The sequence below is a fragment of the Mauremys reevesii genome, linkage group 12 (genome assembly GCF_016161935.1).
Source record: "Mauremys reevesii isolate NIE-2019 linkage group 12, ASM1616193v1, whole genome shotgun sequence".
Classification (NCBI taxonomy): Eukaryota; Metazoa; Chordata; order Testudines; family Geoemydidae; genus Mauremys; species Mauremys reevesii.
The window spans coordinates 26,470,921-26,483,502 of record NC_052634.1 but is presented as its reverse complement, the minus strand read 5'-3'; the positions used below and the strand labels follow the sequence as shown (position 1 = coordinate 26,483,502).

Here is a 12,582-nt window from a genome sequence, read left to right as displayed (position 1 = left end):
TTTGCTGACAAGGTTTGTCTCTGTTCATATTTCACCTTCAGGTGTTATGTTGAGGGATCTTTAGTATATTTTTGGGAGGTTAATAACTATCTCCTCAACTTTATTTACTCAACTTAAAAATTGGTGTCACTTGATTTTTGCATCTCCCTGTGAAAATACAACTGACGTGTGGCTTTCTACAGGGGGCCATGATGTTAAGGTTGGGGAATTCAGTCTCTGTACTTCTGGGAGGGGGTGTTGCTTTTCTACAGCTGCCTCACGGCCAGGCACACCAGGCTGTTAGCTGCACCCACTGTCCTTGCCAGGGCCCTGCTGAACCCTGGGCGGCTGCACTGCCGTGCTGGGGTGACTCTGCAGGTGGAGAAGCTGCTGTGGAGCAATGTAGAGCAGGTGCAGGAAGGAGACGGGGTCACTATTCTCATTCTGAACTGCACAGTTTTCCAAATTTGGGACTAGATTCATAGATTCATAGACTTAAGGTCAGAAGGGACCATTATGATCATCTAGTCTGACCTCCTGCACAATGCAGGCCACAGAATCTCACTCACCCACTCCTGTAACAAACCCTAACCTATGTCTGAGTTATTGAAGTCCTCAAATTGTGGCTTAAAGACCTCAAGGTGCAGGGAATCCTCCAGCAAGTGACCCAGGCCCCACGCTGCAGAGGAAGGCGAATGTCTGAGAACAATTCTAAGGGGAAGGTGAATGCAGAGCAATGACACTGGAGATGCCCAGACCTCCAATGGGGGCAGCGTGGAAATTAATAATGGGAAGATCATTTGTGAAATTAGTCGTCACTGACAAGATTTGTCTCTGTTCCTATTTCACGCTGTGGTGTTAGTTAGAGGAATCAGGACAGAGTTTTACTATATTAATTAAACACTTAATTTTATTTAACCAAGCAACAAACTTAGTGTCACTTATGTTTTCTCTCTCCTAGCAAGAATGAATTGAATTTTGTGACTTTCTGGAAAGTGCAGTGAGATTAAATGTGGAATTCAGTCTCTGTGGTTGTGAGCTAATGTTTTCCTCTCACAGGTCAGTGCCTGCATTGAAATACCAAGAGGGATCTAAGGGCTGGTGTACGCTGGGCACTGAACTGACAGAGCGACGTCTCTCAGGGTGTGAATCCCTCCTCCCCCCAAACCCATAGAGTTAAGGTGACCTAAGCCCTGGTTAGATAGTGCTTAAGAAAAGGAAGAAATGTTCTGTCAATGCAGCTATTACAGGGCTGGGAATACCCCTCCAGTCACTGTCTACTCCAAAGTGCTATAGCAGCACCACAGTGGTGCAATGGGTTAGTGCCCAGTACTTACAGAGCAGTGCTGAGTGGAGTCATGCTGAGGTTGTGAGTTCAAACCTCACCTACAGCACTAGTTTCCTTTAAGCAAATGGCTTCTGCCAATCATTTTGCCCTGCAGAAAATACAATTGCAGCTCAGAAGACACCAAGGTCCCCTTGCTTTACAGAGAGCAGGGCAGATTCCACAGATCTACCAGGCTCTGCTCCCCACCAGCCGCCTGTGTCAGGAGGGGTCAGGCAGAGCCCAGAGCACTGCCCCCGACTCCCCCTCAGTCTTTGCTCCCCAAACCACCTGTGTGCTCACCCTCTTCGCTGTGAGACTCAAACCCTGCCTGGCTTTCTGTATGTTGGGGTTTTTTTGTCTGTCGCGTTGATGTGCATGTGGGTCCTGTGTGATTTTTGTGGATGCCTTGCATAGTTTTGTGTGTGTGTGTGTGTATGACTTTTGCATGCAGATTGGTTTTTTGCTAAGTATTCTTTTGGTATGTGGTTTTTGTGCTTTCCTGTTGTGGGCTTTTGCTGTATTTTTTGGTGTGGATTTGTTCTATGTTTTGTGTGGCTTTCCCTTATGTGTCTATGGCTCTGTGTGCTGTGTGGGTTTAGCTTTTGTTTATGTCTGTGTGGGCCTGTGCAGTCTGTGATGTTCTCTCTCTGTTTGTATCTTCATGTGTAAATTCACTGGAACTTTTCAAAATTTCCACAGCTTTGCCAATTTTCACCAGGAATTTTACTCATTAACAAATTCTCACTTGTTCCCTACCAGTTGGTGACCATTGCCCCAGGGGCCTGTCAGTCTCAGGGTCCTGATTTCCCATTGACCCTTCCCCCTTCTATTGGAACTGGGAACTAGCCAACCAAAAAAACCCCCACTCAGTTTTAGTAAAGGGCCAACAGTCCCTTACACAAGCTGGGCCTGTGAGGGAGGGAGAGCTCAGTGGTTTGACTATTGGCCAGCTAAACCCAGGTGTGTGAGCTCAGTCCTTGAGAGGGCCATTTAGGGATCTGGGATAAAAATCTGTCTGTGGATTGGCCCTGCTCTGAGCAGGGGGTTGGACTAGATACCTCCTGAGGTCCCTTCCAACCCTGGTATTCTATGATAGGGTCACCAATGTTCAGAGAAACTATCACAAGCTGGGCCCATGGTGTAATGGTTGGCATGCTGGAATCTGAGTTCAAATCTCAGTGGGACATTATGGTAAATCCCTGGAGATCCAAGCGCTTTCCTATCTCCAGCTGTATAAGAATGAGTTGTTTACCTTGTGCTGAGTGACTCATACCCACTGGAGCCAGGTCTCTGGTGGGAATGGGGTTTAGAAGTGGCTATGGTTTGACTGGGTGTTTGGGATTTCTGATGCCCACAAGTTTGGCCCTTGTGCTTTCTACCACACTTTTCCTCTTGCCCACATGGCGCTTAAAGAAAGGAGTGTCAGGGCCAGGTTTCATAGTCAGGGAAAGGCAGGAGGGAGGCAGAGTCCCAGGCTGGAGCCCAGCACACCTCTCCTCCTCTGGGCACCTAGGACAGAGACGGCTGGTGCTGACAGCTCCAAGGGAAGGCTTAAAAGCCACAGAGCAACCAAGGGCAGGGCAAGAGGAGAGGAGAACCATGCCTATGCGTAGCCAGCAGACAGCCACAGAGACACCCAGCCAGGCTGCTCCCTGGCATGCCGAACCCCCACTGAAAACCACCCACAGCCAGCTGCTGATGCTTTGTGGCCAACATCAGAAGATGGGAGGAAAGCAGGGCCAGCCCCCCTGGTGGGGCCTCTTACCGTTCCCACTCCAGGTGCTCACTTTGGCAGTGGGGCAGGAGATTTTACCCCAAGAGGCTTTTCCCCAGCTGGCGAGAAGCAGAGAAACACCCAGGCTCCCAAGGTGCTATGTAGCAACCCCCCTCCAGCACAGGGACAGGCGCACACTTGGAAGAGGGAAACTGCTCCACATGCTAGCCCGGGCAGCCGCCCATTTTCTTTGGCAAGTCAGGAAGGGCAAAGGCGAGACTGGAAGCACCTGGGGCTCATGCCCCAGCCTTAGTGACACCCAACCCCCAACTCCTTCCCGGGGCTCTAGCTGAAGCCAGAGCATTGGCCTGAGCAGCCAAGAAGAGGTTCCAGCCCTGAAGGGAGCAGGACGTTCAGCCCAAAGGTAAAATTGCACAACCACGAAGGGACTCGAACCCTCAATCTCCTGATCCGAAGTCAGATGCCTTATCCATTAGGCCACATGGTCACAGGAACAAAACCTTTCCAAGCACTTATTTGGAAAAGGCCGACACTGTGTTTCTCAGGTCCTCTACTGAATGGGGCCGAGACTCTCTGGGCACAAGAAGTCGAGTTCCCAGCGAGATGTGAGACAATTCTCTTGAGCCAGGTGCAGGACTTTGGCAGGGAGGCTCAGGGATGAGGGACTGGGGTGCAGCGGACAGACCAGCTATCTAGGTGCTTAGATTTGGTCTCACTGAGGAGGAGGAGGAATCCTGCTGACAGGCAGTGGCTGTGGAGAAAAAGAGGGATCTCCAGGCTGCTCAGGTCTCCTTCTTCCAGCTCCTCATCTGGCTGAGCTGCTCCACCGGCCTGGACAAGTCCTCTGCATGCACAGCAAATAGCCCAAGAGCCATTGCTGCCCAAACCTGTGCTGGGGGGTGAGCTTCTGTCTTCCCTGTCCCATCTGCCCTAGAACAGACCTCTAGATTGAGAGAGACAGTCAACAACGATTAAGGCTAAGATTATATAAAGGGGGTCACAGAATTTGTGACTTTCAGAGATCTCAGTGACATTTTCCGCCTCAGCCCTGGGGCAGGAAGACTGGGGCTGTCGGCCAGTGGGGGCCTCACAGCTATCAGCCACCAGTGGCGGAAGGGGCTCCCACAGGCCCATGCCACCACGGATGGACCCCACAGCTCCCAGCTACTGTGAGCAGCGGGAGGCCCCCAGAGCTCCCAGCTGCTGTGGGTGGATCCCAGAGCTCCCAGGCACCACATGTGACAGGGGGACCCTGGAGCTCCCAGTCGGGTGACTGCGTTATAAGTCCGGTCAGCGATGCTGCGGGGCTCAGGCAGGCTGGTCCCTACGTGTCCTAGGGCACCGCACAGTGCCCTGGAAGTGGCCAGTAGGTCCCCCCTGCTGCACCGCTGACCAGGAGCCGCCTGAGGTAAGTCTGCACCCCAACCCCCTGCCCCAGCCCTGAACCCCCCCAAACCCAGAGCCCCCTCTTGCACCCCAGAGCCCTCACCCCTCTGCACTTCAACCCCCGTGCTCCAGCCCAGAGCTTCCTCCCACACCCCAAACCCCTCATCCCTGCCCCCACCCCAGAGCCATCACCCCGTCCTGGACCCCAACCCCCTGCCTCAACCCACAGCCCCCACCGGCACGCTGAATCCCTCGGCCCCCCCCGGCACGCTGGAGCCCTCCTCCACCCCAAACCCCTCATCTCCCCACAGCTCCCACAGGCAGACCCTGGAGCTCCCAGCAGCCATGGGTGGCGGGGAGCCCCCCCAGCCCCACCCCACTGCGTACGGACCCTGCAGCTCCTACGAGCGGACCCCAGAGCTCCCAGCTGCTGTGGATGGACCCAGGGTTTCCCAACAGGCCTTGATGGCGGAGGGCCGCAGCCCCACGTCATTGCTCACAGACCCTGCAGCGCCGCAGCCCGGAGCTCCGGCCGCCCGGGCAGGAGAGGAGCCCCGGCGCTCAGACACCGCAGGCAGAGCCGGGAGCTCCCAGTCACCGGGGTGAGGAGAAGCCGCAGCCCCGGGAGCTCCCGGCCGCCCGGGCAGGAGAGGAGCCCCGGCGCTCAGACACCGCAGGCAGAGCCCGGAGCTCCCAGTCACCGGGGCGGGGGTGAGGAGGAGCCGCAGCCCGGGAGCTCCCGGCCGCCCGGGCAGGAGAGGAGCCCCGGCGCCAGACACCGCAGGCAGAGCCCGGAGCTCCCAGTCACCGGGCGGGGCTGAGCAGGAGCCGCAGCCCCGGAGCTCCCGGCCGCCCCGGGCAGGAGGAGCCCCGGCGCTCAGACACCGCAGGCAGAGCCCGGAGCTCCCAGTCACCGGGCGGGGCTGAGCAGGAGCCGCAGCCCCGGGAGCTCCCGGCCGCCCGGGCAGGAGAGGAGCCCCGGCGCTCAGACACCGCAGGCAGAGCCCGGAGCTCCCAGTCACCGGGGCGGGGTGAGGAGGAGCCGCAGCCCCGGGAGCTCCCGGCCGCCCGGGCAGGAGAGGAGCCCCGGCGCTCAGACACCGCAGGCAGAGCCGGGAGCTCCCAGTCACCGGGGGTGAGGAGGAGCCGCAGCCCCGGGAGCTCCCAGTCACGGGGTGAGGAGGAGCCGCAGCCCAGGAGCTCCCGGCCGCCCGGGCAGGAGAGGAGCCCCGGCGCTCAGACACCGCAGGCAGAGCCCGGAGCTCCCAGTCACCGGGGCGGTGAGGAGGAGCCGCAGCCCCGGGAGCCCCGGCCGCCCGGGCAGGAGAGGAGCCCCGGCGCTCAGACACCGCAGGCGGAGCCCGGAGCTCCCAGTCACCGGGCGGGGGGTGAGGAGCCGCAGCCCCGGCCAGTGCAGGGGCCCCGCCGCTCCCAGCCGCCGCGGGCGGGCGGACGCCAGAGCCCCCCGCTGCCATCGGGACCCCGCGGCCGCCCCGGGCAGGACCCGTCACCCCGCGACCGGCAGGAAACAGCCGCGCGCGGAAGCGCCTCGCGCCCTGTGACCCCCCCGGTGCTGCGGCTTCTCGCCAGGCGGGAGGCGGCGCCGCGGCTGCGGTCTCGGTCCCTCCGCCCGGCAGCGGGACCCGCCCCGCGCGGCCTCGCGCCGCTTCTCGCGGGCGGCGCTGAGCTCTGAGCGTACAAGGCCCTGGCGGCTCCGCCCCGCATCGCTGTCACACAACGTCACCAATGGGAGCTGAGCCCGTCGGAAACGTCAGGTGGGGAGGGCCCAATGGGAGACCAGCTTTCAGAGACCCGCCCCGCGCGAGGGCCAATGGGAGATCAGCTGTCAGAAAACACTAGGCAGGCCAGCACCAGCCAACCAGGAACCGCCCCTCATCTCAAGGACAGCCCCGCCCGCACCTGTCCTATGCCCCACAGCAGCAGCCAGCATCAGGGGGCTTGTGTCACACCTCACAACAACCCCCAAAGCAGAGTCTCAATTCCCCTCCCCCACCCCTGCTGCTGCTCTTCAGTAGGTAACAAGAACCCCACCCACACACCCAAAAGAGACAGGGGCAGGGAGCCCGGTCTAAAGCCAACAATCTCCCTCACCTCCCCCCGCAGCCCCTTCCCCATGTCTGGCCACACGCTCCCAGGTCAGGGTGACCACACACTCCCCGTCGGGGCAGGCTCTGCTCAGCCCGGCTCCCCACAGCCTGCACTAAACATGTGGGGACCAACCCCAAAACTTACTCATATTTTACCCCAATGGCCCCAAACTGCCGCTTTTAATATGCAAATAAGGTGCTGCCACACTCAGGCCACGCCCCAGCTCTCCAGTGGAGCCACCCGGCAGAGAACCAGGTGATATTTAAATTAGCCAGGACGTCGCTCAGTCATTGCCCTCTGCTCCCAGCAGGTGGCGCCGGAGAGCTCCGAGCTCGCTCACTTCCCTTTCTCGCGTCGGCTTCAGCCCCCGGGTTACAAACGCACCAGCCGGGGAGCAGGAGTGCGGGGCTGCTCCAGGGTGAGCAGATGTCCCATGTTTAAAGGGACAGTCCGGTTTGGCTGGACTTTTTCTTATATAGGAGCCTATTGCCCCCCACCCCCATCCTGTTTTCCACAGTTTCTTGAATGTCACCCTATGGGGCAGCTCTGCGGGGACGGACTTGCACACTTGGAAGCCATCAGCCGGATCTGCGTGCCTGGGAAGCTGCGTCCCTCCAGAGGCGCTTGAGAAGCCAAAGGGGCCGTGGGTGAGTTTGTGATGAGGTGAGTGTGAAGTGTGGAAGGGGGAGGGTGGCAAGAGGAGGTTTTGAGAGGAAAAAAGGTGCTGCTGAGCTGGTAGGGGAGGGCAAGGTCCCAGGCGGGTGTTGTGTGACGAGCTGTGTGGGCCCGGAAAGGCGTCCTGCTGACGGGGGCAGCCGGTGGGGCCAAGGGAGTGACCAAAACTGCTGGCGCCCCACGGGCGAAACCTGGGAACCAGGACTGCCAGCCAGACAAACACCTTTAAGAGGAGGCGTCCCCCTGCCTGTCAAAAACTGATCTTCCTCCTTCAGTTCAGTGACAGCCTGAATTGTTCCTTATCCCGCCAGAGCCAGAGGACTGAAAGCAGCAACATCAAACCCCTGTGTAGCTCGCAGGAATGGACACAAACACTCCCTGGTATCTGAGGAGATGTTCAGGTGAGGAGGGCCAGGGCTGTTGCTGCGGCCAAAGCCTTTGGGAAGCAGAAGAGGGCCAGGGGTGCTGTTGCCTGCTGGGGCCCATGCGACGGTGTAGGTGTACGCTGACCGTAGCTGGTATGTGGGAGCTGGGGCCACTCGCCGTGCCCCTTTCCTCGTTAGTATAGTGGTGAGTATCCCCGCCTGTCACGCGGGAGACCGGGGTTCAATTCCCCGACGGGGAGGGAGACCCCTTTTGAAGGGGGGACAAAGAAATCCCTGGCCTGCCCACCCCATGCCTTGCATTCTCCTTCGACGGCCACTTCCCTTCGCACCCCGCACTGATGACTTTCACCTCCAGAGAGACAATTACCTCGCAAGGACACGCTCGCCCTAGCCAAAGCCTCCCCCGGGGCCTGCACGTGGGGGCACGTTTCAGAGCGGCAAAGGGAAATAGGCTGGCCAGGGCCAGGAGGACAATGGCCCAGACAAACGGGGAGGGACTTGGTCCAGGGGTGGAGGAAGACAGAAAAAGGGACAGGCATGGGATTGGCTTCCTGTCTTTTTTCCTTTGCTCAGCATTTGACCTGTGACTGTAATGGGGAGACTTGAGAAAGACCTGTGGCCGCCGGCGAGGTAGGTGGCTGCCCCGAGAGCGCAGAGCTGAGCATTTTCCACAGGGCTGCTGCCTGCGTCCCCAGCGCCTGGCCATGATTGTATAGTGGTTACTACTCAACGCCATGGCCGCAGCAACCTCAGTTCAAATCCAGGTCCTGGTATTGCTTTTTGGTGGGGAGGGGCTATCCTGCAGCACGCCTCGTGGCTCAGTCTGATGGCGTCCGTTTGCAAAGAGAGCCATCAGCCGGTCCACTCAGCACTGCTATTATAAGTCCTGTGCACTAACCCATTGCACCTCTGGTGCCCACCTGAGGGTCTTGTCTCCTTGATTCATGGATGAATTAGGGGTTGAGGGGGTTGCATTAGCTAAAACAAATCCATATTAATGGCTGCAGAATTGCAGCAGCAGAGGTGGGGACTCTCCTTCCATGTGATAGAGCTGGTTCCCCCTTCCGTTGCTGAGGGGAAGGTTGGTGCTTTGAGCCCACCCGGTGCTGGAACGTCCCATGGGTGAGATTAACGGGACTCTTGGGAAGGGAAGGGAAGTATTTTCTATCCCTGCCTAGCTCCATTGGTCTCCTGTGGCCCTTTCAGCTCTCTGCTCCCCTGTTGAGGCTGTGTCCCATGGCGTGTGTGGGGGAGAGGGGGAGGGTTGGATGGGGCTCAAGGGGAGAAGGTTGTGTGTGACAGTGTGTGGGCGAGGGGGAGAGTGTGTTCCTTAGGATAGAAATGATGGAAAACACAGGGGCAGTGACAGTGAAGCCCCGTGTCTGAGTGTTATGACCCTGTGTGGTGCTGCCGTTCACCTTCCCCTCCTATGGTCTCAGCTTTAATTGAATCCAGCATTTTTTCACTTGTCATCACCACAGAGGTGTCCCACGTGCCTCAGCTACCGAGTGTCCCTCTTAGAGACGCCGAGGACTGGAACTGATTTCAGCTGCTGGTCAGCTCTGCTAGGTCTTTATTCATTTGTACAGGAAAATGCTGAGTGTTTAAATTCATTTCAAGCCCCCTGCCCCCATTCAGCGAACTCCTGAACATACTGGAGATGGGTCTGGAAATCGATTTTCATTCGAAAAGTTTTTAAAGGGAATCATTTGGATTGGAACTAGGAACCCATTACCCTGCAAGGAAACATTCACCCACTGAGCTATACTTGCAACAAAGAGTGTCATGTATCGCCCACAGCAGGAACAGCTTTGAAGCTGGGGGTTAGTAAACTTTATCTCTATACAAACACCACAGCTTACAACCTCCCCACCCCCGCTCTGTGTCACCAGAGCACAACAACAACTCTCCTTGGGGCACACACAGCTCCCCAGCTCCCTGCCCGTCAGTCTCTCCAGCATTGCTCCAATCCCTTAAAGCAGGGTCTCAACCTCAATTTACCTTAGGGCCAGTGCCAGTCCTCCAGTCCTCCTAGTGGGCCAATAATGTCACTCATACTGCCCAGAACCCGCCCCCCAAAACTCCACCCTCCACTTGCCTACGGCTCTGGGAGGGAGTTTGGGTGTGGGGAGGTCTAGGGTGCAGGCCCTGGGCTGGGGATTGGGGTGCAGGGTCTGGGAGGGAGTTTGGGTGCAGAAGGGGTGAGAGGCTGGTCTCTGGGAGGGAGTTTGGGTTGGGGAGGGGTTCTGGGGTGCAGTCTCTGGGATGGAGTTTGGGTGCTGGGTGCAGGCTCTGGGCTGGGGCAGGGGGTGTGTGGAGGGGGGTGCAGGCTCTGGGAGGGAGTTTGGGGGCCAGGGAGGTGTGGGAATGGGGGGGGAAGGCTCTGGAAAGGAGTTGGGGGGTGGGAGGGGGTATGTGCGGAGGGGGGGAGGGTGCAGGCTCTGGGAGGGTGTCAGGGGTGCAGCGCTTACCTGGGGCTCTAAGGCAGGGCGGGCTGAGGGGCCTCCATGTGCTGCTGCCCCCAGACACCGCCCCTGCATCATCTCATTGGCTGCAGGGGCTCGGGGCGGGGGCAGCGCGCAGAAGCACAGCCCCACCCTGCCCTGCCATGCGGAAGGGCCGGCAGCCACTGGAGCGAGCAGGCAGACGCTGCTCAGCTCCACTGCACTGATGGGGCCCCTGGGGGGATGGGGGGCGGCGCCTGGGGGCAGCCGGTGGGGCCAAGGGAGTGACCAAAACTGCTGGCGCCCCACGGGCGAAACCTGGGAACCAGGACTGCCAGCCAGACAAACACCTTTAAGAGGAGGCGTCCCCCTGCCTGTCAAAAACTGATCTTCCTCCTTCAGTTCAGTGACAGCCTGAATTGTTCCTTATCCCGCCAGAGCCAGAGGACTGAAAGCAGCAACATCAAACCCCTGTGTAGCTCGCAGGAATGGACACAAACACTCCCTGGTATCTGAGGAGATGTTCAGCTTTGCCCTTGGTCAACTACAAGGCTAAAGGGAAAGGAGGTGGCGCCAGGTATAAAGAGTGAAACACGACACATCATAGTTATGCCCAAGGTGGCTGCAAAATCTTTTTATGTACTTGCTGTTATCAGCAGTGTATTGTTTTCTCTGGAGTCTAGACCTTGGCCAAGAAATTTGTATCTTGATAAAATAATCTACTGCCTCTGGTAAAGGCAGTGGACTTGACACCCACTGGGGTGTCCCAACACAGGTACAAGTACTAACAACAGTGGCTGCCTTTTAGCCATAGATTTTAATCAGGGCAATAAATACAACCCCCTATTAAATAATTTCTCAGACCGAGTCCTTCACCCACATTCCCTAGAGCATTGGGCCACCATGTGGACATTTCATTTCCGACCTGTTTCACACAGAGACAGAATTTCCTTTGCACAGATCCATGAACAGCAAAATCTTCCTGTGTCTCTTGTCTGAGCCAGGGCATTCGATTCCAGTGACCCCTTCTCTCCTGCAATGGCGATGGTCAGACAGAGGACGTGGCACCTGCATCCCTGCCAGGGAGATGTTGGCTCGGCTCTTTCTTTCTGCTGCTGTTGTTAGTCCAGGAAACATCAAGGGTGGAATGCAAGGCTGAGTTCATGCACCAGCCCTAAGTGCCCCAGAGAAATCCTGCCCCCTGCTATTGGAACGATGTGCTGGAGATTTGACTAGGAAAGGGACTGTCTAAATTGTCAGAGTGGGGAATGAACAACAATCTACAGCAATGTCGTTCACACAAACACACTCTGATCATGCTCCAGCCGGAAGGGAAATGGGCAGGAATTCTCGCTGTTCAGCCAAGGACACTTACACTGATGAGCAGCCATGAGTGTGCTGGGGAAGCTGGTCGGAGCAAACAATTTAAACTGACAATTCTGTGAGAACAGAATCATGATGTAGTGAAACAGGCATACATCAAGTAGTTGTGGCCGAGTGGTTAAGGCGATGGACTAGAAATCCATTGGGGTCTCCTGCATAGGTTCGAATCCTGCCAACTACGCAAGCTCTGTGCTGTTGTTATTATAGTTTTAGTACCTGAGCATCCACAGTGCGAACTGGAACCAGATCTAGTTTCACTCTGTCTACACTTAAAATGCTGCTGTGGCACTGCTATAGCACTTTGGAGTAAACAGTGACTGGAGGGGTTTTCCCATCCTTGTAACAGCTACATGGACAAAACAATTCTTCCTTTCTTTTAGCACTATCTAATAAGGGCTTAGGTCACCTTAACTATATGGGTTTGGGGGGGTGTCACACCCTGAGAGACGTCGCTCTGCCAGTTCAGTGCCCAGCGTACACCAGCCCTTAGATCCCTCTTGGTATTTCAATGCAGGCACTGACCTGTGAGAGGAAAACATCAGCTCACAAACACAGGGACTGAATTCCCCACATTTAATCTCGCTGCACTTTCCAGAAAGTCACGAAATTCAATTCATTCTTGCTAGGAGGGAGAAAAAATAAGTGACACTGGTTAAATAAAATTAAGTGTTTAATTAATATAGTAACAATCTGTCCTGATTCCTCTAACTAACACCACAGCGTGAAATAGGAACAGAGACAAATCTTGTCAGTGATGACTAATTTTGCAAATGATCTTCCCGTTATTAATTTCCACGCTGCCCCCATTGGAGGTCTGGGCATCTCCAGTGTCATTGCTCTGCATTCACCTTCCCCTAGAATTGTTCTCGGACATTCGCCTTCCTCTGCGGCATGGGGCTCGGGTCACTTGCTGGAGGATTCCCTGAACCTTGAGGTCTTTAAGCCACGATTTGAGGACTTCAGTAACTCAGACATAGGTTAGGGGTTTGTTACAGGAGTGGGTGGGTGGGTGAGATTCTGAGGCCTGCGTTGTGCAGGAGGTCAGACTAGATGATCATAATGGTCCCTTCTGACCTTAAGTCTATGAATCTATGAATCTATTCCCAAATTTGGAAAACTGTGCAGTTAAGAATGTGAATAGTGACCCCGTCTCCTTCC

The 12,582-nt window shown here is 56.6% G+C and overlaps 3 non-coding genes across 3 annotated transcripts; 2 read left to right on the top strand and 1 right to left on the bottom strand.

The window, feature by feature from the left end:
- Positions 1 to 3,455: 3,455 nt before the first annotated feature.
- On the bottom strand, positions 3,456 to 3,528 carry TRNAR-UCG. Its single transcript has one exon. It is a non-coding gene; the product is annotated as a tRNA-Arg (tRNA).
- A 4,236-nt stretch (positions 3,529 to 7,764) lies between these two features.
- On the top strand, positions 7,765 to 7,836 carry TRNAD-GUC. Its single transcript has one exon. It is a non-coding gene; the product is annotated as a tRNA-Asp (tRNA).
- Positions 7,837 to 11,524: 3,688 nt separating this feature from the next.
- Positions 11,525 to 11,605, top strand: TRNAS-AGA. The gene has a single exon. It is a non-coding gene; the product is annotated as a tRNA-Ser (tRNA).
- The last annotated feature ends 977 nt before the right edge of the window (positions 11,606 to 12,582 follow it).